At 34.2% G+C, this 25,363-nt stretch overlaps 1 pseudogene; it reads left to right on the forward strand.

Moving 5' to 3' along the window:
- Positions 1-21,873: 21,873 nt before the first annotated feature.
- On the forward strand, positions 21,874-22,637 carry LOC115515870 (annotated as a pseudogene).
- Positions 22,638-25,363: the final 2,726 nt, after the last annotated feature.

Below are 25,363 nucleotides of genomic sequence, written 5' to 3' on the forward strand. Positions count from 1 at the left end.
ATTGTAAAAAGTAAAATGCTAGGTAAAATATTAAATATAGAAGTAGTAGTGACTTTGGGGCAGTAAAATATGGGTTTAAATCTTGGCACTTTTGATATTTAGCTGTTTAATCGGTGGCTATTGGCCTAGGGAAACTAGTTAACCTCTGACAGTTTCCTCATCTTTATAGTGTCAGCTATATATGCTTAGAGAAAAATGTTTGAGATACACATATATTTGTGTGTGTGTTTGTATATTTATACATATATACACATAGCAGTCATCCAATAAATAGCATCAGGAGTTGCTGCAGCTGCAGCTGAGGCTACTATTTCCATTACATTACTCCTACTAATTCTATCACTGTATACTATAGTCTTGCACCTGTCACTTTCTATCACACTAAACAGAGTTTGTGAAGAGCACCGAACTCTTCCATGTGCTATAAGGAGACTACCTTCTACACTCTGGGACTGCTGACCCATTATGATCTGTTATATTTAATTACCACCTCTAGAAGAGTCTGCACTCTATAACAAAGAAGGATGCTGTCTTCTAATTCTCACTGAAATTTTGGGAATTACACCCCAGACTTTATATTAGATTTATACTCCCTTACTCACCATTTGACCATGTGAGCTAATTTTTTTTTTTCAATATGCCAGTATGAACAAAAAATAATTTCCCAATCGTTTGCAAATCCAGTAAGACATTTGTTGAAAAAGGAATGCTAATGTTTGACCAAAAAGAAACAAAACCTCTATTTCTATAGACTTCAAAGAGGTCTCAAACACCTCTCTTCATAGCTTCTCTAACATCCAAGATTCTATTTCCTGGCTCTTGAGTTCAGGAAGGAAATGGAATGGAGAAGCTGGTGTTCGGTTAGTGATTACTATGCAGATCTGTAACCCTTGACCACGGACTTTTTAGCCTTTCTTTTTTGACTCAGACTCAGAAAATATATCTCCCAAAATGGCCCTTGTCAGGTATTCATTGTTTATTTCAAGGAATAATCAGGAAGGAAAGAATATTGGCTGCCTTCCAGACCTGAAAAAAATTATTTAGTTGTTCTTTTTGTCCTACAGTTGATGTTAAAAAATAGGAATAAGAATGGCTAGAACTGGATTAAAGTAGCACTTGTCTTATGTAAGTAGTATATATTTACTTTTTAGAAATCATCTCTGCACTAAACATAATTGTGGGGACTGAAAGCTATCTTTTCTCTAGTTACGAATACCAACTTAGGAGCAAGAGGACAGACATTCAAGAAGATTCTAATGTTGAAGATTTATATTTATATGATGTGATTTATAATAAATAACTAATACCTTTTGACTTATTATAAATAATGTCATTACAATCAAAATTAATATAATTCTATTGAAAATTATAGTTTTATACATAAATATTTTTCCTACTTCGTTTAGTAGTGACAGCAAGCTTTGTGCAGAAAATCCTTCCTATAAAGGCGTCATGAAAATCCAACCAAAGAAATAGTTTTAAGACATCAGAGAATTCTAAGGCAATGAGATTTATAAGCCATGGTCTTTTAGAGAAGGAAGTAAAGCTTCTCTCAAGAGATATGAGCTAAATATGGAGCTTCCCCCTCTTTGAGATATTTGTTGGTTTAAAAATTGCAAGAGAGGATGAGAAGAATTGGGGGGCTAAAACAAAATAGATCTGCTGGCAATTTTACAGGATCAGGAGGCATAATATGGAATTCTTGGGATCTACACAAGAGAGGATCTGTGTGATAATACCCCAGGGTTTTATTAGGGACCTCCACAAAGGTGTAGGCCTACATCCTAGAAATAGATGAAGAGGAAAATAAACAATCTTCTAAAAAGGACTGGAACAGAGATAATTTCCATTCTTTGAGTAAATTAAGTATTTGCTTGTTTAGTTTTGTTTGTGTGTTTGTTTTGTGAACAAAAGTAATCTTCATTGGAGGAATGTAATATCAAACAGAGGCATAAATTGTCTCTATAACTTTTCATTCCAAAATGTATGGCAATCAGATCAAAATTTGCAGAACTGCCACAAGGATAAGATGTCTGACATAAGCCATATAAAATAGAAAATAAAAAGAGACATGCAGGATATATAGGTTTGAATTTATCAAACAACAATTTACACACGAGAGTAATAAAGTTCAAGAACTTAGATAACAACAGGGACAATTGCAGTTGGAAAATAGAAAAAAGTATCCAGTGGCAAGTCTAGGACTTGAACCATACCATGACCGTGAATGAAATTAAGAATTGAAACTTTATTTTGTAACAGGGTAGAAAAAATCTAAAGAAAAAGAAGTTAGCTACTGAACAGAGAAAATCCCAACTATAATACTGAGAGAAAAAAGAGTGAAAAGTACAGATAGAGGTATAAAGAAAGTCCCTAGCATATATCTGTACATATATGGTGGAAATGCGAAGAGAAGCAATTTGATGTAAGTAATATCTGAAGAGATAATTGATAAAATTTTTTCTAAATTATATTAAGCCAGAGCTCCAGAATAAATTAAAATAAAAAACAAAACTTCATCAAGCAAATGAAAATATAACTTCTGAAAAGCAAAAGCAATAAAAACCTTAAAGGCAGACAGAGGAAAAACAATTTCAGAGAAAACTCTAAAACTGACTCAGCCTTTGCAACGGACAATAAAAGACTGAAAGAATGATATGGCCATCTTGAAAGTGTGAAACAAAATAACCACAGATCTAGAATTCTATTCCAGCAAAGTCTGCTATAAAAATTAGTCTTAAACTAGGAAATTTTGATATAAAAATGAGATAATCAGCAACATATAAGTATAAGAAAATACTAAACTCTTCTGTCATCAAAAGGAAAATAATCCCAGATGGATGCAAGAATATGAAGAAAGGAATGAAAAGGGGTAAATGTGATAAATAAAGAATAATTATTTATGACATGTTGAGGGTATGGTAATGTATTTTTTGTAAAAATAGAAGATTACTACATGGTAAAAATTGCATAAAAATTGGAGATATGAATGAATTAAAACATTTTAAAGTCTTTATATTGACTGGGATTGGTAAAGTAAAATTTTCACTATACTTTAAGAAATCAGTAATATATGTTGTAATAGTTGTGGAAACTGTTTGTTTATTTATATATATTCAAATTTGCTATAAAATACAGAAACAGTATAAAAATCAGAAACATATAGTTTAATTATCACAAGGTTAACACAACTGTGTTAACAACTTAGAGAAAATTTCATATATATATGTAATTACATATTATGTATATGTTTAAAATACACATGCTGTTTTCCTCTAAATGGTTTTTTTGTGTTACTGGGTTTATATATATATGTATATATATGAATATATATATATACACACACATATATAGACACATATACATATATATTTATGTGTTTATATATTATATATTATATAGTATGTTATATATATAATATATATATTATGTTTATATTATATATAAATATAATGGGATATCTCTCAAAAAAAGATTCATTCGTGTTCTTCCACTTTTTATGTGATTTTAGCATGTAGTACTCTTTCTTCATTTTATACATAAAAAGAATTATTATACCTGTAGTGTGTCATAAATAATTATCTGTATCATATTTACTCTTTTTTCATCCTTCATATTTGTGTTTCTTTCTGGGATTATCTGGGATTATTATTCTTGGTTGCATAACTGGTTATGTACTATATATATGTATGCACATGTTCAAGAGAAACACTAAAACCGACTTGGCCTTCTCAGTAACAATAAAAGACAAAAGGAAATGAATGTGCTATTATATCCATGTATCAATGTTCTCCAAAACATGGCGAAGATAGTCAAGTTATTCATAGTAGTACTAGTCACAGCAGCCTCAAAGTTTAAACAGTTCAAATGTCTTTTAATAGTAGAATGAAAAAATAAATTGTGTTAGGTATATAAAATGGGATATTATATATCAGTTAAAATCAGTAATAAAGCTACTTGCAGTAGCATGGATTAGCCTCACCATCATAATGCAGATTATATGAAGGTTTTGTGTTTTCTTTTGTAAAGAAAATATATTATTATTCCACTTAAATGTAGTTCAAAATCAGGTCACAACTAATCTGTAGTGTTACAACTAGCAGAGTGTTTTCCTTTGGAAACAGATTAGGGGTAATACAGGAAGTGATTTGAAAGGAGCTACTGATATGCTGATAATTTTCTATATCTTGATATGGTAGTAACACAGTGGTATACATTTTGTGATAATTTAAGCCACATGCTTATGAATTTTATACTTTAAGTGTATTAAACTTGAATAAGAGTTAAATTTAAAAAGTATACACACTGTTTTCCTGGGCATCTTACATAAAAAATAAAATGTGATATCCCATAAAAATTAATGACACGGGAAGTACAGATAAAATCAGCAACAGGGTTGTACATTAGAGAGGCTTCTAAATTGAAAAGGTAGTGTTTTGTTTCATAATCTTCTATCACTAATTAACAGGAAGACTTGTCATGTCACAGATACATGAAACAGCAAGTTCTATATGTCTAAAGGGAAGTGGGGTAGAGGTTGAAGGGAAGTGGAAGGGAAAGTAAAGAGTTCTGAGTTATGGGGCTATGCACCAGATAATGGCACCAGATCATGCCATACTTTACAAGAAATGTTTAGAACTTTGTAATTTATCCAAAACTCTTAAGAAGTACTAAACACACACACAAACACACACAAAAACACACATATTGGTTGTTTTTGAGTATAACAATGAACATATTTTAAATTTGATGTTATCAGTAACATTATTTAAAGGTTAGCTGGCCAGACTGTCAAAGATAGTTTAGATTCTAAGGGAAGACAAAATACTCAGTTGTACCATGGCAGAAAGCCAAGCAAGAATAGATTAAGTCAGTAGTAGTGGAAACAACATGGGAAATGGTAGAGATTTGAGGAATATTGAGATTTAAACGACTGGATTTGCTGGTTAAATGTGGGAAGACAAGGCATGGGCAAAACGAGATCAGATAAATATAATTTTTCTTTTTGTGGGCTGAATGATTTTGTGATTCACGGAGATGGAAAATACAAGAGGAGGAAAAGCAATGACTCAAAAACAGAACATTTTCCTTAATTACTAACAAACCAGTACTCCCAGTTTGATGCCTTATATTTTTTTCTGAAATGTTGTTCCGATATTTATTACACAGATCCAATAGAGCCAATCAATTATATCTGTAAGGGACTTGTAATGCATTGCTTTATAGAAATCTCCATGAATGAAGGAGAGAGCCTCTTAGGAGAATTGAGTGGTGGAAACTAAATACACTAATTTCACAGCTGATGAGTTGAATAATCTAACCAGGTTCTGTATGACAGCCTCTTGTTTAACATTTCAAGGGGATCCTATAACTAAAATAAATTTTCTAGACACAAGCCGTCAATCTTTCTTTTTTGCTTGGCTCTAATCTGAGGAGGGAATCTGAGAACCAAAAACACAGGATTGAAAATGATGCATGAAATAAAAATTTCGAAATATATTGAAAAGTGAAAGGATGACAAGATTGGATGTGTTTCCTAGTTACCAATTTGTCTCCCTTCTAAAGAATCACACTGTAATAGAGGTCTTTCAGTGTTTCTTCCAGATGTACTTACACTGTTCACCCTAAACCATATTCACACCCCACCCAATATAAAAGCAATTTGATTTTCCAACTCTACTTATGGAAAAAAAAAAAGTTCCATCTTAACTAATTCTTAATTTTCTTGGTGCCCTTGATCCATATGTTCCATGTATACCTGGATGTGAGGGGACTCTAATGGAGTGAATGGCTGTAAAGGAAGTGTGACGTTAATTGAGGGAAGCAGTGCATCATGATGGAGAGAGTATGGAATCAGACACATCTGGGTTCATATCTACACTCCGGATCTTTGTGGCTGTACGATGATTATCATGTATGAACTTTAGTTTCCTCATGTGTAAAATGGAACTAACATTCAACAACTCTCAGAATTGGTGTGGTTGTCAAGTTAAACACATACCTTAAATTTAATGATATTAAATGAAAATAATCTAATCAGAACATTTATAAAATGGTCTAACACAAATGCTAAGTCAATATTTGAAAATTACATTATCAAAGTGTTAATACCATTAAGTACTTAATTCATACCTTTTTATATAAAGTATAAGATTATTACTTTAGAATCTTACCTACCTGCCATATTTGAAATAATTATAGAGTAAAAAATTTTCATTTTAAAAATAATTTTCTAGATTTAATACATAAGTGAATTTTTATGTGCACTTTGATTAGAAGTATAGAATATATAAAAATTACTTAAAATTGAAGAGTTATACTCAAGTCTCTTTTGCTAATCTCTCTCAAATATCTATCTATACTATTCACTTTCTAAAAAATGATTTGAATTTGTGTATATTTATCTGTGCTCATGTCTATATGTAGGGGAAAATTTCTTTTTCCCCCCAAAATATATATGTATTTTTCCATTTCCATTTGAAAAATAGAAAAATTTGAAAACATACTAGTAATATACTTTAAATTGGGAGTGTTTCCTGCTGCTGTAATAAATTGGTTTTGAATATTATTTGATGCCATTATCATCTGTTTTCAGTATTGCTGCCCAATAAATAGATATTAAAGAAAATATAACAGGAAAAACAGTTAAAAAGTAATACATCACAAAAAAGTCTGGAACTGGATGTATATAAATCCCCAGAAGCAGATGGAATTTCCCTAAGAGTTTTAAAAGAACTGAAGGGTGAAATTGTGAAATTGTTAGCCAAAATGAATTACCTGTTGGAGCAAAGACTGCAGTGTTAGAGTACAAAAAGCCTGCCAATGTGACTGACATCTAGAAGACAATCTGCAAACACAATTGTTGAAATTTGATTTTCTAGTGCCCAAGCCAGTAGAAGATATAAAAAAACAGTGGATCACAGATCTTTCTACATTTTGAAAAACAACTTGAATTCTATAAGCAAAAATAAACCTTACTAAATTATATTTTATTTTATTTATTTTTAAAGAGTAGGTTTGGGATGTCTGAGTGGCTCAGTTGGTTAAGCTTCTGACTCTTGATTTTGGCTCAGGTCATGATCTCAGGGACATGGGATTGAGTCCCGCATGGGGCTCCATGCTGGGCATGGAGTCTGCTTAAGGTTCTTCTCTCCCTCCTCTCTCTGCCCCTCCCTCACTCACATGTGTGAGTAGTCTCTCTCTCTCTCTCTCAAAAAAAAAAAAAAAAAGGAAAAAAAAAGACTGAGTAGCTTTATTCAAGGTCATATACCTAGTTAATAAAACAGGTGACATTAAGATCAAGGACAGAGGTCTTCTGAATGAACTCCTGGCCTTTACCATTAGCACAGGCTTTTCTTGGAGATCATGTACCCTTTCCTAGACATACCTTTTAAAAAAAATAAAGCAGTTTTTGGTTTGGTTTTGGTGATACTTCTTTGATTATTTTTAAGTCTTTATTAAAAAAATTAATGTATTTAATGTTTTTATTATTTTGAGAGAGAGCAAGAGAGAGAGAGCAGGGGAGGGGCAGAGAGAGAGGGGGACACAGAATCTGAAGCAGGCTCCAGGCTCTGAGCTGTCAGCACAGAGCCTGAGGCGGGGCTTGAACCCTTGAGCCTTGAGATCATGACCTGAGCTGAAGTAGGACGCTTGACTGACTGAGCCACCCAGGTACCCCTTATTTTTAATTCTTAATTTTCTTATTTGAGTACATTAAGTATATCACACAATATTTGTGGTGAGCATAACATAATGTATAGAGCTGTTGTATATGTTGTGTACCTGAAACTAAAATTCTATTGTAAATTTAATTATCTAGGATTTCAAAACGTCTTTTTGACATGTTCTTTTGCTAAAAATAATGAAACACTTCTATTTAGATACTAGGAGATTTTTTTTAAGTTTTTGATTTTTTATCATGTGTACCCCTTAGAAACAGGAATGAAAAGAGTTAATGTCTGGATGTCAAAGTGTCAGTAGTGATGCTTCACTGCAAACTATGTTTCTTATCTATATTTTAAACATTAATAGGAAAATAGACTACAAGTAGTAAAATCCCACATATAAAATATTTATATTTGTAGGTTAGATTTTCCATTTAAAGTCATAAAAATCATTTTCAAATTAATGAACACAGTGCAGAATACTAGAACTAAAAGCTCACAATGAAATAAGTAGTTATTAGCTAAATAAGACTACAGCAGGTAGCAAACAATACTGTCATTATCCAAAGTGCTACTGAAGGCTAAAATATAAATGAAAACCAGTGAAGTTATTTCATGAGTTAGCCAGTTTTTACACAAAGTTGAGGATGCTTGAAAATTATTAAACCTTATAAATTTCCTAGGTGAAATCGGTCATTGATGGAAAATAGGATACCATTAACTCATGTATTTATTTGGTCAGACAGATACATTTGTCTAATAGCTAAGTTTATCACCTCATCACAAATATAAGTACACCTCTGAGATACTGCAGATTTGGTTCCAGACTGCTGCAATAAAGTGAATATTTCAATAAAGTATATCAAATGAATTTTTTGGCTTCCCAATACGTATAAAAGTTATGTTCACACTCTACTGTAATCTATTAAGTGTGCAATAGCATTATTTGTAAAAAAAAAATGCATATCTTAAAATATTGCTAAAAATGCTAATCATCTGAACTTTCTTTGAGTCTTTTTTTTTTTTTTTTTGGACTGTGGAAGGTCTCACCTTGATGGCTGACTGAACAGGGTGTGGTTGCTAAAGGGTGGGGTGGCTGTGGCAATTTCATAAAATAAGACAGCCTCATCTGTTGACTCTTACTCTCACAATTTCTGTGTAGCATGCCATATTGTTTGATAGCATTTTACCCACAGTAGAACTTCTTTCAAAATTGAAGTCAGTCCTTTCAAATTCTGCTGCTGCTTTATCAACTAAGTCTATGTCATATTCTTAATCCTTTATTGTCAGATTCCACAATCTTCACAACATCTTCACCAGGAGTAGATTCCATCAAGCAAAGAAACTGCTTTATTTGCTCATCCCTAAGGAGCAACTTCTCATCTCTTCAAATTTCATCATGCATTTACAGCAATTCAGTTGATGCCTTCAGACTCCATTTCTAATTCTCTTGCTGTTTCCATCACGTCTGCAGTTATGTCCTCTACTGAAGCTTTGAACCCCTCAAAGTCAATCATGAGGGTTGGAAAACTTTTTTTTTTTTTTTTAGGTTTCTATTTATTTATTTTGAGAGAGAGAGAGAGAGAGAGAGAGAGAGAGAGAGAGAGAGAATGAGTGGGGTAGGGGCAGAGAGGGAGAAAGAATTCCAAACAGGCGCTGCACTGCCAGCACAGAGCCCAACATGGGATTGAACTCACGGACTGTGAGATCATGACCTGAGCCAAGATCAAGAGTCAGACGTTTAATCGACTGAGCCACTTAGGTGCCCCAAGAGTTGGAAAAACTTCTAAGCTCTTGTTATTGTTGATATTTATACCTTTTCTCCTGAATCACAAATGTTCTCAATAGCATCTAGAATGGTAACTCATTCCAGAAGGTTTTCAATTTACTTTGCCCAGATCAGCTTCTATGGCAACCATAGTCTTACAAAAATGTATTTATTAAATAATAAAACTTGAAAGTCAAAATGACTCTTGATCCATGGGCTGCAGAGTAGATAGTGTATTAGCAGGCATGAAAACAACATAGTTCCCATTGTCCGTCTCCATCAGAGCTCTTGATTGACAAGGTGCATTGCCAATGAGCAGTCACGTTCAATGGAGTCTTTTTTTTCCTGAACAGTAGATCTCAGCAGTGGGCTTCAAATATTTAGTAAACCATGTTCTAAACAGATGTGCTGTCATCCAGGCTTTGTTGTTCCATTTATAGAGTACAGCGGGAGTAGAGTTAGCACAATTCTTCAGAGTCCTAGGATTTTCCGAATGGTCACTGAATATTGGTTTCAGCTTCAAATCACCAGCTGCATTGGACCCTAACAAGAGAGTTGGCCTGATCTTCGCAGTTTGAAGTCAGACATTGACTTCTCTTCTCTAGCTGTGAAGGTCCTGGATGGCATCTTTTTTTCTTTTTTAATTTTTTTTTAAATAGAAGTCTGTTGGTCTACATTGGAAATCTCTCATTTAGACTGGCTACCTTTGTTAACGATCTGAGCTAGATCTCCTGGAAAAATTGCTGCAGCTTGTACAGCACCGCTTGCTGCTTCCCCTTTCTCATTTATGTTATAGAGATGGCTTCCTTCCTAAACCCTTGTGGACCGACCTCTCCTAACTTCAGTATTTTTTTTTTTTTTTTTTTTTTTTTTTAATTTTTTTTTTCAACGTTTATTTATTTTTTGGGACAGAGAGAGACAGAGCATGAACGGGGGAGGGGCAGAGAGAGAGAGACACACACAGAATCGGAAGCAGGCTCCAGGCTCTGAGCCATCAGCCCAGAGCCTGACGCGGGGCTCGAACTCCCGGACCGCGAGATCGTGACCTGGCTGAAGTCGGACGCTTAACCGACTGCGCCACCCAGGCGCCCACTTCAGTATTTTTTTCTGTAGGCTCCCCACATGTCTCGGCCTCCATAGAATTCAAGAGAGTTAGGGCTTTGTTCTGCATTAGGCTTTTGTTTAAGATAATGTTGTGGCTGGTTTGATCTTCTCTCTACACCACCAAAAACTTCCTCTGTATCAGCAACAAGTCTGCTTCCCTTCCTCAACATTTGCATATTCACTCTTGTAGCATTTTTAATTTCCTTCAAGAATGTTTCCTTTGCATTCACAACTTGGATATCTGTTTGCCACGAGAGGCCTAGATTTTGGCCTATCTTGGCTTTTGGCATGGCTTCCTCAATAAACTTAATCGTTTCTAGCTTTTGATTGAAAGTGAGAGATGTGACTTTTCCTATCACTTGAGCACTTAGAGGCAATGATGGGTTATTAGTTGGTCTAATTTCAATATTGCATCTCATGGGATAGGGAGGCCTGAGAAAAAAGAGAAAGACGGGGGAAAGGGCTAGGAAGTGGAGCAGTCAGGACACACACATTTAACAATTAATATGCCAACTTATATGGTTGCAATTTGTGGCACTCCAAAACAATTACAATAACATCAAAGATCACTGATAACAGATCACCCTAACAAATGTAATAATAACGGAAAAGTTTGAAGTTTTCTGAGAATTACCAAAATGTAACTTAGAGATACAAAAGTGAGCAGATTCCACTGAAAGATGATGCCGATAGTCTTGTTTGACGCAGGGTTGCCAGAAACCTTCAATTTGTAAAAAAGTGCAGTATCTGTGAAATGGAATGAAGCAAGATATCGCTGTATTGTGGAAAAGGAAATCAATCTTAAGGTTTGGCATAATACTGACTATTTAAGCAATAGTGTGTTTAATAATAATTTAATGTGTTAGTCACTGAAGATAGAAAAGAAATAAATATCCCTGGTTCTCAAGAGTCACACAGTTAGACATTAAATGGGGCAGATGTGCACATATATATTCTTTCCCTTTATTCATGGTTTCAGAATTGACCAGGGCCTACAGATACTAATATGAATAGAAGCTCCAAATTCCCTTTACCTTGTGTTGCCTGGAAGAGAAGAGTGATCTGAGGCACTAGCAATCTGGCTCCATTGAAGGAACAGACTTGGGTCTGATTCTATCTAAGGCTCATCCAATTCTTGATCCTATACCTTGATTTCTCTTTAATCTCAAGGGAAAACACAAGCAAAGAGGGGAGAAATGAATTTTGCTGATATAAATGATGAGATAATGGCATGTAAGAGCTGTCCTCTCTTCTGAATATAATTTTCACAATCAAGTAAGGAAACATATTTCAGAGAAATGGGAGAATAGACATATGGAATGAACTTTGGATAAACCTGAGATGGGTACCTGTGATGAAATGTAGCCAGACAGAAAAAAAAAAAAATGGCTTTGCCAGGAGATAATATAGAAAATGATAAGGAAAGAAAATGGAGAGAGAAGCTGATTCATTTCTTTGATATTTTTGGAGAGAAGCTAAATTTCAGCAAGTTGTTTTGTTTTCAAAACATCTGCCTGATTTTGTTCTCCTGTGATTCTTACAATCATTTTGGTAGTTAGCAAAGCTTCTCGCTTGCGTATATGGAACTGATTATTTGTCACAGTAGGAGTAGGTACATTTAAATTTCTTCTTGGCTCTGGAGAAAAAAATGTGTTGCTTTATGACAGTACAAAGAGGGGTCAAAGAGATCCAGATATTAGAAAGAATCATTTCCAAACACATACTGCTTGCTATTTCTTAAATAGCAGGGTGACATTTATTTTAATGCTATTTAAATGCATCTAGATTCTATTACACTGTTCTGCATGCATGTATTCATGAGAAAGTCTACATTCTGTGCATAATGCATGGAATTTTGAGCTAATCATGTTCCATTTTTACATAGTTATTAAATATAAAAATATGTTTTCATTAATCAGCTGGCATTTAATTAATGTAAAATATCCATTTGATTAAACCTCAATAAGATGCCTATTCAAAACAGTGACATTTCATGTGTTATTGGACAACCTTACTGCCCACACAGATGGCATGCAATAAAAACATTAGCCAAATATTTTACCATGACTGGTTGAACAAACTAAAGCACATCCATCTTAATAAAATACATTATAGACCAGGCCTCTGCAATACAGCCAACAATGAAATTATCACCATAACAGATTGGTGTTCATTCTAACATATGCTGCCAATCGAACATATTTTGCAATTGTGTGTGTAAACAAGCAGTTGCAGATGTGTAATGTTCTGACTTTGATCTTGAGCACATTTACTTAGTATTAAGTAATAAACACCATAACAGATGGGTCATGGAGTTATGAGTTTGAGCATATCTGATGACCACTTGGGTAATCAGAATAGCACCTTATAGCATCAGAGGTATGATATTAGAATTATTAAAATGAGTTATTAATCATAATGTGGACATTTGTCAATAGAAAGATGATATCTTTACTTTTTTATTAATAGATATTTGGACAAAAATATATCCAAGACAGAACACAATAGTATTTATTAATAATTAGACTAAACATTATTATTAGAATATATCGGGTATTATTCTAAGAGTTTTACCTAGATTATGTAGTTAAATACTTCAGGGGCACCTGGGTGGCTCAATTGAGCATGGGGCTCTTGGTTTTGGCTCAGGTCAGGATCTCAGGGTTTCATGAGTTCAAACCCCACCTCGGGCTCTGTGTTTCTAGCGGGGAGCCTGCTTGCAATTCTCTCTCCTTCTCTCTCTGCCTCTTCCCTGCTCGTGCTATTTCTCTCTCAAATAAATAAATAAACTTTAAAAATATATAAATCCTTCAAAGATGCTGAAGAAATATTAATGTTACACCCATATTTTACTAATAGAAAAAAGTAAGTGTAAAGATATGAATTAATCTCCCTCAATGTTCAACTAAAGTTAGTTGATCATGCGGCTGGGATTCAAATCCAGTGTTCTGACTTTAAAACCCATAATTTTAAACAATGTGCTATTTTGTCTTCAAATACATTCACTCAAAGCCAGACATCACTATTGTTCACTGAACTTTGGTGCCACTGGGAACTACTTTATAGAATAGACTGTAAGATCATTAAGTAAAGGGATAATTCTTGTTGATTTCTGTAATCCACAAACCTAACATAGTGCTTAAAATAAAAGTAAACATTGAATATGCTTAAATGGTCAAATGATTAAACAAATGATCTATTGATTGCTGAGTAGCTGATATATGTGGTGATGTATACAATGATGTGTGTTTTCTTAGAAATATTGACATTTTTTCTATTTCATGTTTTTAAATTAAGATTTTTTTTTAGAGCACTTTAAGGTTTATAGCAAAATTGAAGAGAAGGCACAGAGATTTCCCATATACACTTTGACCCCACACGTGCATAGCCTTCCCCACTATCACCATCCCCCACCAGACCACATTTGTTACATTGATGAACCTATACTCACATATCATAATCACCCAAAGTCTATAGTTCACATTTATGATTCACTCGTGGTGTTGTAAACATTGATTCTTTAAGACACATTTGTTGATCATATGCTCATACAAATGTGTTGATTAGTTGGGTCGAGACTTATGATTAGAAGACTTCTGAGAATCACACGTATAAAAATGTATACACCTACACAAATATTCATGTACATATATATATATAAATATAGATGAAAACATTTGCTTAAAGACATTTTACACATTGATGCAAACATCAAAAAGCTAAATTATACTGTCTACCTTTTGCAAAGAACTCCTGTTTCTTTGGTGAAAGGAAAAAGTCTGCTTTAGAATATAAATTGAGCCTGAGTGCACTTTGGTGAATGAGTGAAGGCAGTAATTGCTGACTTATCACCCTTTTCATGACAGGAATCTCTTTCAGCCATTAGCTGGCATGACAGTATTTGTTTCTCATTTTTCCTCTAATGATGCAGCTCGATTTACCTTTTTTCGATACTAAGGGTGAGTTGGTTAACATTCATGTAATCATATCATTGTTTTGACAATGAAAAATTACACAGTACACTGGGAGATCATATACTAACACTCCATGCACTGTTTTTAAATACTCAAAATTATCACAAACCTTAAAATGGATTTCCATTTTATTTCCACATTTTCTTAAGTTTATTTATTGCTTTTGAAAGAAAGAAGTGGGGAGGGGCAGGGAGAGAGATAGAAGAAGAGAATCCCAAGCAGGATCTGTGCCATCAGCTCATGTCCTGAAGTGGGGCTCGAACCCACAAACCATGAAATCATGACCTGAGCTGAAATTGAGTCAGATGCTTAATTGACTGAGCCACCCAGATGCCCCTCCACAATTTTTTAATTAGTGGAAATATCAGGCACAATGTGTCTGTTTTCAAAGCAATGGCTATGTAATCCACTGAAACATATTATTCACCATAGCATTTCTCTTACAAAATGATTTGGAAAAGTTACAGTTTCCCTGATTCTTTGTTAATCATAGAGTGAGTTGTTAAGTTGAATAGTTCCTTCATAAGGAGAGGCATTTATTTGGTAGGTATTAGTCTTTGATATTCCATTTTCCTCCATTCCTCTCTACTAATTCATTTTCCACATCACCTCTAGATTGACTTGGTTTATTAAATGTCTCATTAGGTAACTCCATCTTTCAAAACACTCATTATTTCATTGCTATCAGAATTATTTATCAAGGAAAGAAATATTCATCAAAGGTGGATTCCCTTTCCCACCACTCTTCTTCCTGACTACTAATCTCTGGCTGCAATGTTCTTCCCTATTTAAGATTTGTGTCTGAGACAAAAAGATCAGTTGAACGGGCCTCACAGTCATGTGTGACTTGGAGGTTAACAGGGGATAAAGTCAGATTTGGAGTAGCATCCCAAAATAAAATCAAGGGTGCATTTCTGTATTTCTGTAACAAAGACACAAGGCTATATTCAAGAGAATATCTGTGTTCAGAATCAGATGACAGTTCAGTTGGAAGAGGGCAAGCAGAGTAAGCAGCGAGTTCCGTGCTTTGGAAATATAAGAACATAGGAACAAGGGCAAGGTGTGAATTCCACTGAACAATTTGAGTCATTCATCCAAAAGAGATAAATCATAGGATAGCTTTTTATATGGTGTCCACGCACTGCATTTCAGTATAGACAGGTTAATACAACTATTTAAACTTTGTGTTGGAGTGAGCCATGGAAGGCTATAGCATATTTAAAAATCCTTTAAGAATGGAATGTGAGCTTGCCATGATGCTAGAACTGAACTGATATCTGTGGTAACATGAGGCAAAAACCACCTATATGGGGCACTCTAGATCTTTCTTATTTTTAATATTCATTGTCAGATGAGATTCTCAAAGCAGGGAATTTTAAAATCTGGGTTCAGAAGAAAATAGTGAAATACAAGACTAATGTACTTGAGGGTAACTATGTGTTCCGAAATTGGGATTGTTAGTATAAGATACTTGGACCGAAGTGTCATGGTTCAATTCTGGAATGGGCTCCTTAGCAAATGACTTTTTCACAAAAAGTTCTGGTAGCAGGTTTGGGGCCCAGAAAGGGACTTTTAGAGTTTTATAAACCTAGAGTTGCTGGCTGTCAGAAAGTTTTGCCATCATTTAACAATTTAGGAAAAAGTCAATGACTGTCAGGATTATCATTTCCATACAGGTGTTTTGAAATTTAGGAAGGGATTTTCACAGGAGACTTGATCAACGGGAGGGGTATAATTATCTTGATGGGGGAAGACATAACACTTAAGGACCTTGTTCAAAATCTTAATTGTGTCTTCTGTCTGGATTTTGCTTTGGAAGAAACAAATATTGGAAACAAGTTTTATAGGGACTTGAAAAAGGCTATTAATTGAGAAAAATGTCCAAGAATACAAGAATACTACAAGAATATTTTTGAAAATCTCTTTGCTCATTTTAAAAAAATTTAAATGGACATATTAATCGTATATTCAATAATTAGTAAATTGATATAATTTCTAATGAATTCCATAAATCCCTTGAAGTTTTCTCCTTAGAAAATGAGATAATCTGTGAGTAGTGGCAGTTTTGTTACTTCTGTTCAACCCTTTAGTTTTTTCATTTAACTTATATTATTACTTAGCTAGGTCCACCAATACAAGTTCAATAGAAACTATGTCAGATACTGACTTTTTTCTGATTTTAAAGAAAAATTTCTACTATTCTTCATTTAGGGTAATAATTATTATAGGTTTTAGTAGCTACTCTTTAGCAAATTAAGAATGTGAACTTCTAATACTATATTTGAAATTTTTCATTTGCTTATTTTCAAGAATGAATTGTAAAATTATCAAATGTCTTTTCTAAATCTATTAAAATAATGGTTTTCCATTTAAGCTTGTCATATTAATTAGTTACAAATCTTTTTAATGGTTTTGTTGTTTTTGAAAGTAATCATAGACTGGGTGGGCTAATATTTGTTAAAAGTTTTCCATTATTTTCATTAGGTGAGATTAGTTTATAATTTTGCTTGCTTTTGTAATCAAGATTATTGTAGCCTAGAAATAGCTGAGATAGAGTTTCTGTTTTTCTTTCTTATCTATAAGAGTTTGTATAAGACAAAATTATCTCTCCTTTGATATACTGGCAGAATTCACCTTCAAACACACCTGAGTTTATGTTCTTAACTGTTTTCCAATTCATCAATATCTCTGTAATTATTTATGGTATCTAACTTTTATATTTTCAAAATTACATTTTTCTAGAAATTTTTCTTAGGTTTTAAAATTTCTCAGAGCAAAGATTTTTGTATTATTGTCCTCATTGGTTTATTTGTGTCTTCAGTCATTCAGCAATAACACAAGATATTGGACAAGTCTTTAAGAAAACAATCTATATATGTATTTTGATCATCTCTATTGTAACATTGTCTTTTATCCATTACTTTCTGCTCCATTGTTTACTTTTTTTTCTACTCACAATGATAATTAACACTTCTTTGAGCATATAATGATTCAATTGTTTTCTTATTTCTTTATATACTGATTATTAGGATTTTTCTTTTCTAATGTAAGAATGGAAGGATATAATTTCTCCTCAAAGTATATCTTACTCAGAATTTGTACTTCTGATGTATAATGTTTTAATTTTTATTCAGCTCAAATATTTAACCTATTAGCTATTTAATCATTATTATTTAGGTTTCTAGACTATGGTTAACTTTTTTTTTGCCTTCCAAAACTATTGTTAACATTTTTTTGCCTTTCAATCATTGATATTTAAATTTAATGTCATTGTAGTCACAGAACAGTGTATGACACATATTTTTAAAATTTTGTTGAGATTTTTTTATGATTCTTTTTTTTTGGTTGTTGTTTTTTGTAGCTTCAAGGTTTACTTAAATTCCAGTTAGTGAACATAAAGTATAATATCTGTTTTGAGTAGAATTTAGTGATTCATCACTTACATACAACATCCAGTGCTCATCATAAGTGCTCTCCCTAATACTCATCACCTAGTTAGCCCATTGCCCTGCCCACCTGTTCCATGTGCTTTTGGACAAATTGACATAATCTAATTTTTGAATGCAAGGCTTTATAAATGCTCATTAAAGGAGTTGTCATTTATTTCATAAATTCAATTTTATAGTTGTTATACTGACCTAATAAATCATGCTTTTTAATCATTTTGTATGTATAACATGATTCAGAATAAATTTAAATAAATAAGAGAATATGCATATAAGATTCAGTGTTGTATATTTTTAAAAAATACATACATATTCAAAGGCTTTAACAGTTAGAGTGGGTATAAATGGGAAGAGTAGGAATTAACAGCGAAAACATTTTAACTATAAAAAAATAAGTAAAGTCGGAAGGGTACCTCAACCAAACTCTTAAATTACCATAAACTGAGAGGGAAGATTGTCTCTCAGAACTATGTGACTCAAGAGATAGAGAGAGAGAGAGTGAGTGAGAGAGGGTTATTTTTAGAGAGAATGGTTAAAGCCTGTGACCCTTTAGCAAAGTTAAATGCTTGAGGAATTTCTTAAACATTCTGAGCATTTGTTTCAAAATTTGAAAAGGAAATTGAAGTGCCAAACCAAACACAAATGATAACGTAAGAAAATATTTAGGGGCACCTGGGTGGCTCAGTCGGTTGAGCGTCCAACTTCCGCTCAGGTCATGATCTTGCAGTCTGTGGGTTCAAGCCCCGCGTCTGGCTCTGTGCTGACATCTCAGAGCCTGGAGCCTGCTTCGGATTCTGTGACTCTCTCTCTCTCTCTGCCCCTCCCCCGCTCATGCTCTGTCTCTCTCTCTTTCTGTCAAAAATAAATAAACATTAAAAAAAAATTAAAAAAAAGAAAATATTTTATTCAGATATTAGAAAAAGCAAGTAGCCAAAAATAAAAGGAAAGTAGGAAATTCCTTTGTTTAAAATTTTGGGAAGCAAAGCACACATCACTTCTCCCCACCGAAAGGAAAGGTAATATAGAAAATAACTTTACCCTAAGCTTACTTTCCAGTCTTGTAAATAATTACTTGTGCAGTCAGTTATCCATTTATTGATAAATATTTTCATCAACATAAACAAAACACTGAAATTATATAACATTACGCCTACATCTAAGAGGAAGATGGTAGTCTTTACCACCATCAAAATTATTGATTATTTTTGGTATAGTTAAGACTAGCTTTCTCATCATAAAAATAATACATTCTCATTTTATAACAAAATTACCAGACACATGTAGATAACTTGAAACAGTGTAAAAGACTTTTAATTCCCAGGGCAGAGATAGCCACCATTGGTATATGTATAGTTATAGATTATTCTCGTATGTGTATGGAGAGGCAGGTCATATCTTTCCATTTCAATGAATATTGAAGACCAAAAAAATTTTCATTGGGTACAAAGTATCCCACAGTAAGGTGATTTATTTAATTCGGTCATTTCTGTTGTTTCTTAATCATCATACGATTACTGTTACCATCCTACATTTTTTTTTTTTTTGGTGGGGGGGACTCATTTTCAGAAATGGTATCACTAGAATGAAGGAAATGAATACTCTTAAGGATTTTTTAAAAAAATTTTTAAATGTTTATTTGTTTTTGAGAGAGAGAGAGAAAGAGAGAGCGAGAGAGAGAGAGAGAGAGAGAGGGGGAGAGAAAGAGCATGAGCAAGGGAGGAGCAGAGAGAGAGGGAGACACAGAATCTGAAACAGGCTCCAGGCTCTGAGCTGTCAGCACAGAGCCCGATGCCCGGCTCGGCTGAGCTCTCAAACTGTGAGATCATGACCTGAGCTGAAGCGGGATGCTCAACCAACTGAGCCACCCAGGCGCCCCACTCTTAAGGATTTTTGAAACGATTTGCTATCATTGGACTAAATCTGTGCTCTTATCAACATTGAATTTTTTTTTTTGAAATTGAAACTGTAAGAATTATGTGTAAATACCTGGATAGATGTAGTAGATTTCTTTTTTTAATATTGCACAATTACCTATTTGAATTGAATTTTTGTTATTGAAATATATATCTTTATATTGCGATTTAATAAATTATTAATCATAGATGACAAAAAAATAGTTATCCCTCTGAAATACATTTTACATGTATCTGATTCACAAGTATGTGTGTTTTTTTGAATCTATGAAATAGTTCTTCATATGATTTTTTTCTTTGATAAGTAATTTTCATTTTTTTATGAATGTAAGAATTATTTGTTTCCCTATATGAATAAATTAGAGCCTATTGAATGATGGTTTAAAAAAAAGAAATTTATTGTAAGCAAGATAATTGAAAATGCTTTGTATTTTTTAGCATTTGAATTAAGGCAAATCAAATAACATTGCATTCAATTTAAAGAAAAAAAATCGGTTTTTGTCTATGAATATTATTATAAGATAGGGTAAACTTTAGAATTTTATCCAAATTTCAAAATATTTTTATTAGTATATTATTAGAATTCAAACATAAAAATAACTAAAAATTAGCTTTTAGATATCAAATTTGACAGGTTGTTATTAATCATATTGTCTGTGATATTACATTTGAGATTCATAGAAAATGTCCCATTTAATATGGAAATTAGTAATGTTTCATATTTCTGATTTCAAACCCTTTAATTTTCTGAGGATAGAGATTAAGGGACTTGTTTGAACTATAGGTTGGTGCTTGCTCTGTTTAATCTTGGAACAATTTTATCTTCATGATATTACTGAATAATTTTATTAATCTTGATATTCTCTATTCCTTGGGGCAATCATCACTTCTGAATCACCCCAGGTAAATGAAGTGAAGTGACATACCTCCCGTTATATTTCATCACAGCACTTGTTTTTGTTTGTTTCTTTGTTTATCTTTAAAAAAATTTTTTTTTAATGTTTATTAGAGAGAGAGAGGGCATGCATGGAAATGAGTGGGGAAGGGGCAGAGAGAAAGGGAGACAAATCCAAAGCAGGTTCCAGACTCTGAGCTGTCAGCACAGAGCCTGACATGGAGCTTGAACTCATAAACCACGAGATCATGACTTGAGTGAAAGTCAGATGCTCAAAGGGTGCCTGAGCCACCCAGGCACCCCTCTGTTTATCTTTTGTAAGAACTATCACTATTGTAATCACTGCTTTCTTTCTATTTTTTACTTTTTTATAATTATAGAGACAGAATGAGAGAAAGTACACAAGCAGGGGAGAGGGGCAGAGGGAGAATCTTAGGCAGGCTTCATGCCCATGACCCATGACCCATGACCCTGGGATCATGACCTTAACCAGAATCAAGAGTCAAATAAATCCTCATCTGATTGAGCCACCCAGGCACCTTTTATCTTTAAAAAAGTTAAAAAAAGAGGGGCACCTGGGTGGCTCAGTCGGTTAAGCGGCCGACTTCGGCTCAGGTCGCGATCTCGCGGTCCGTGAGTTCGAGCCCGTGTCGGGCTCTGTGCTGACAGCTCAGAGCCTGGAGCCTGTTTCGGATTCTGTGTCTCCCTCTCTCTGACCCTCCCCTGTTCATGCTCTGTCTCTCCCTGTCTCAAAAATAAATAAAACGTTAAAAAAATTAAAAAAAAGTTAAACAAAGAAACAAACAAAAATAGGTGAATAAGGCACTAAACTCTCTGAAGCCGAAGACATATCTATTTTATTCACTCTAGAATTTAGTATGAACAACATACTCCTGTTGTTTAGATTTAGAAACAGTTAGGAAATCTTGACTTCTCTTTGGATATGGAGAAAGGAAAGGCAAAAAGCAGAATTCCACAAAGAAGTCAGGGAAGATTATCTGGCTTGCAAATTGCAACCTGTATCATGAGAATCCGGAGAGAAACAGCAGGCTTCTGGCGACCCAAAGTTACAGTGAACATCAGTGAACAGGGGCTAATGAAAAAGATCTATGAAAGAAGACAAAGTTTCCTGTCCAGAAAAGGTGACACAAGGCACTGGAAGAGTTTAAGACTTAGGAAGAAAATTCCAATTATCTTCTAAAAATGCCACCAGCCAACCTGCTCCACCAAGACATCCTGAGGGCCTGGTGCCAGCAACTAAAGCTGAGCACCAAAAGCTGGAAATTAGACACATATAAATGATTCTGTGAATATGCTTACTTACCCTGATCATAGGAAGAACATTCCTGTCACCGCAAAGGAGGCCAAGATTCTCACACAGTCACAAAGAAGATCAAAGATGGACAAGGGAGAAACATCTCTGGAAAGGTCTAAAAAAAGACATTTTCTGATGGAACCTATTTTCCTCGAGTGGCTGCTCCCCCTGAGGGTGGGATGCCTGCCTTGTTGGGTCTGATGCTCTCCTGGAGACAGCCAACGCCATTGTTGTGACAACTTCAGCCCCAGAAGCTGTGTTTGCCTCCCGGTCCAGGATGGCAGCCAGGGCTGGGAAGATGGAGACAGTGGAATCGCCACGGGAGGCCTGTGGTGTTTAGTGGTGTCTGATCCATGCGGGACATCTGCCTACGGACACAGAGGGATGGGTTGGCCTTCAATTTCACGCACGACAAGCCTGGATGCCTAAAACGCAGGGATGAATGTGTGCACTCTTCTTGCTACCTGCTTGTGGTTTTCCACCCCCACACCTGGAGGCCAACAGGCTGTGCCCAGATGTGTTCGGAGGAATAAGATTTTAATGAAAAGCCTCCAATGAGATTACGATCCCAGGAAAAGGGGTCTAGTTGTGATTATAATTAATGGTAGAAAGGGAACTACAATCAACTCCTTGGTGCCACTGACAGCTGGAAGGAATGCAGGCACTCCACACCCTCCATGCTTCCTGCTTACAGGGCACACAGGCTGGTGGGTTGTGGATGTTACCCTCAGACCCCCCAACAAGGCCCGTGGCTTTGTGGGTTGGGATACAGAGGCTCTTGTGTTTTAAACTGGAAAAGCATTTCAGAAATTACCATTCATTCCAGTTAATAAGATGAAAAAGTCATTCATACTACCAAATGTTTACTTTTCTGAAATAGAAGTGAACTTAAACAGTTCTTTTCTTCTTTCTTTCTTTCTTTCTTTCTTTCTTTCTTTCTTTCTTTCTTTCTTTCTCTCTCTCTCTCTCTCTCCCTCTCTCTCTCCCTTCCTTCCTTCCTTCCTTCCTTCCTTCCTTCCTTCCTTCCTTCCTTCTCTCTTTTCTTTTTTTTTAGTTTATTTTGAGAGAGAGAGAGTGCGAGATGGGGAGGGGCAGAGAGAGGCAGAGAATCCCCAGCTGTCAGCACAGAGCTGGATGTAGGATTTGAACTCACAGAATAATGATATTATGACCGGAGCAGACATCAGGAGTCTGATGCTTCACTGAGGTACCTGGACACCCCAACAGTTCTCTTCAAGTGAGAGACGGAGCTGACCATCGTGGAGGAGTAGAATGGAAAGCAGGTGTGTTTTCATGCTGGATGCCCCTTCCCGGGATTCATGACTTTAAAACTGTTGAATATTTTAAACCAAAGGGAAAGCTGTTATTCTTTCCCCATTCCCAAAAACATATTCTTAATATACAAAACAACATTTTTTGACATTTTCTTAATAACCTGAGACCTCTATGGTATGTCTCAAGGTTAAAAAACAGAATATTTTGCCAGTATTATTTCCACTTGTAACTGTTATGCAAGTTCTACTGCTTGAAAATACTTAAGGTTACTTATGAATCATAAATTCATAATGTATTGGATTTTATTTATATATATATTTATTTTAAAGTTTATTTTGAGAGAGAGAGAGAGACAGAGCACAGAGTGGGGGAGGGGCAGATTGAGAGGGGGAGAGAGAGAGAGAATCTCAAGCCATTTCCACACTGCCAGTGTAAAGCCCAATATGGGCTTGAACCCATGAACCGTGAGATCATGACCTGAGCTGAAATAAAGAGCCAGATGCTTAACCGACTGAGCTACCCAGGTGCCTCCATAATGTATTGGATTTTAAATGTGTATATAAACTCATCTATGGTATATAGGAGACCATATGCACTATGAGCAAATTATTGTTAATATTCTCAATTCAGGATTAAGCCAAAAATTATGATTTTATTTGGCATGATTCTTTTTTTAAAACCACTCAAATGAAGTATAATTGGACATAAAAAAATTATGTACACATGCACATACAAATTATGTATACATGTATGTACATGTACATACAAATTATGTATACATGTAAATGTATACATTTAATGTATATAATTTGACGAGTTTGATTCATTTTAAATTTTTTGTACTTCCTGAATTTATAGTCCTGTGACTTAGAAAAGATGTATTTTTTCACTTGTGTTTTCATGGCAGCTTCCAACATTGTTTTATTGTTATGAATTTTTGAATTATGAGATTTTCCCCCTCTAAAATGTACTGGAAAGAGTAGTAGAGTTGGAAAGTTTGTAACCATCATGACATGGAGAGATTTGGGCAAGACACCTCAATAAATGTTAAAAACTAGAGAGGAATGTTTGTTGATGAGCAAGGTATTTCCATGATCTTTCAGTGTCTCCCCACTGACTACTCATTAATAGTCAGAATCTTTCAGTGTAAGTAAATAATATTCATATTTAAAAAAAGAAACTATTAGAATCATGCTTACCTTTATTAAAATCATTTCCAACTTCTGCAAAAATGAGACAAGAAGCAAAGCTTTCTTTTAAAAATAGTACTGGGATATTCTATCGTTTTGATACCTGGAACAAAGAACCTAGTGTTTTTGTAGGGAAAAACAAACAAAGAAACAAACAAACACATTCTTGAAAGTTTATTTTCATCACATCTAACGTCATCAGCTATATAGGTGATTGCCCAGGGAGGTATCAGCCAATTATTCTTGACTAAATGTTTTCAAAGTAATTATTTTAAATTGTGGAAGTAGAAAAAAGGGTTGGAAGGCAAATTTCTTTTCATATCTCCCCATGTTGGCACTGCTGAAAGCAGTTGGGGTAGGTATAATACACTTTCAAAACCCTGGAATATAGTATTCACATTAAGAGGTATAAATGTGGCAATAAAATGTATCTTTAAGATCTCTCTGACCGCTTTCATACTTTTATCTTTATAGCTCTTTTGCCCTTGCAGTATTTTTTTCTTAATGCTTATGTTGGAGTTATTGTTTAAAGATTTTCTGCTTTAAAATTAATACCTATAATACGCCTTGAAAAAAATTTAGATATTGTCTTGTGTATTCGTTAATTTAGATACCATTTCATGTATCATCAGTATCACAAATAACTACTGAGGTCCTAGTTTTTTCAATGATGTGATTTGATTAATATTTTTCTTAACAAACCCTAATTATACATGTTAGTTTTCTTTAGTAATTATGAAACACAGATGTACTATAATATTGCATTTAGGATTACTATTTTTTATAATTTATTTAATATTATATACACAATTAACAATT

This window comes from Lynx canadensis, chromosome B3, assembly GCF_007474595.2.
Source record: "Lynx canadensis isolate LIC74 chromosome B3, mLynCan4.pri.v2, whole genome shotgun sequence".
NCBI classification, from domain to species: Eukaryota; Metazoa; Chordata; class Mammalia; order Carnivora; family Felidae; genus Lynx; species Lynx canadensis.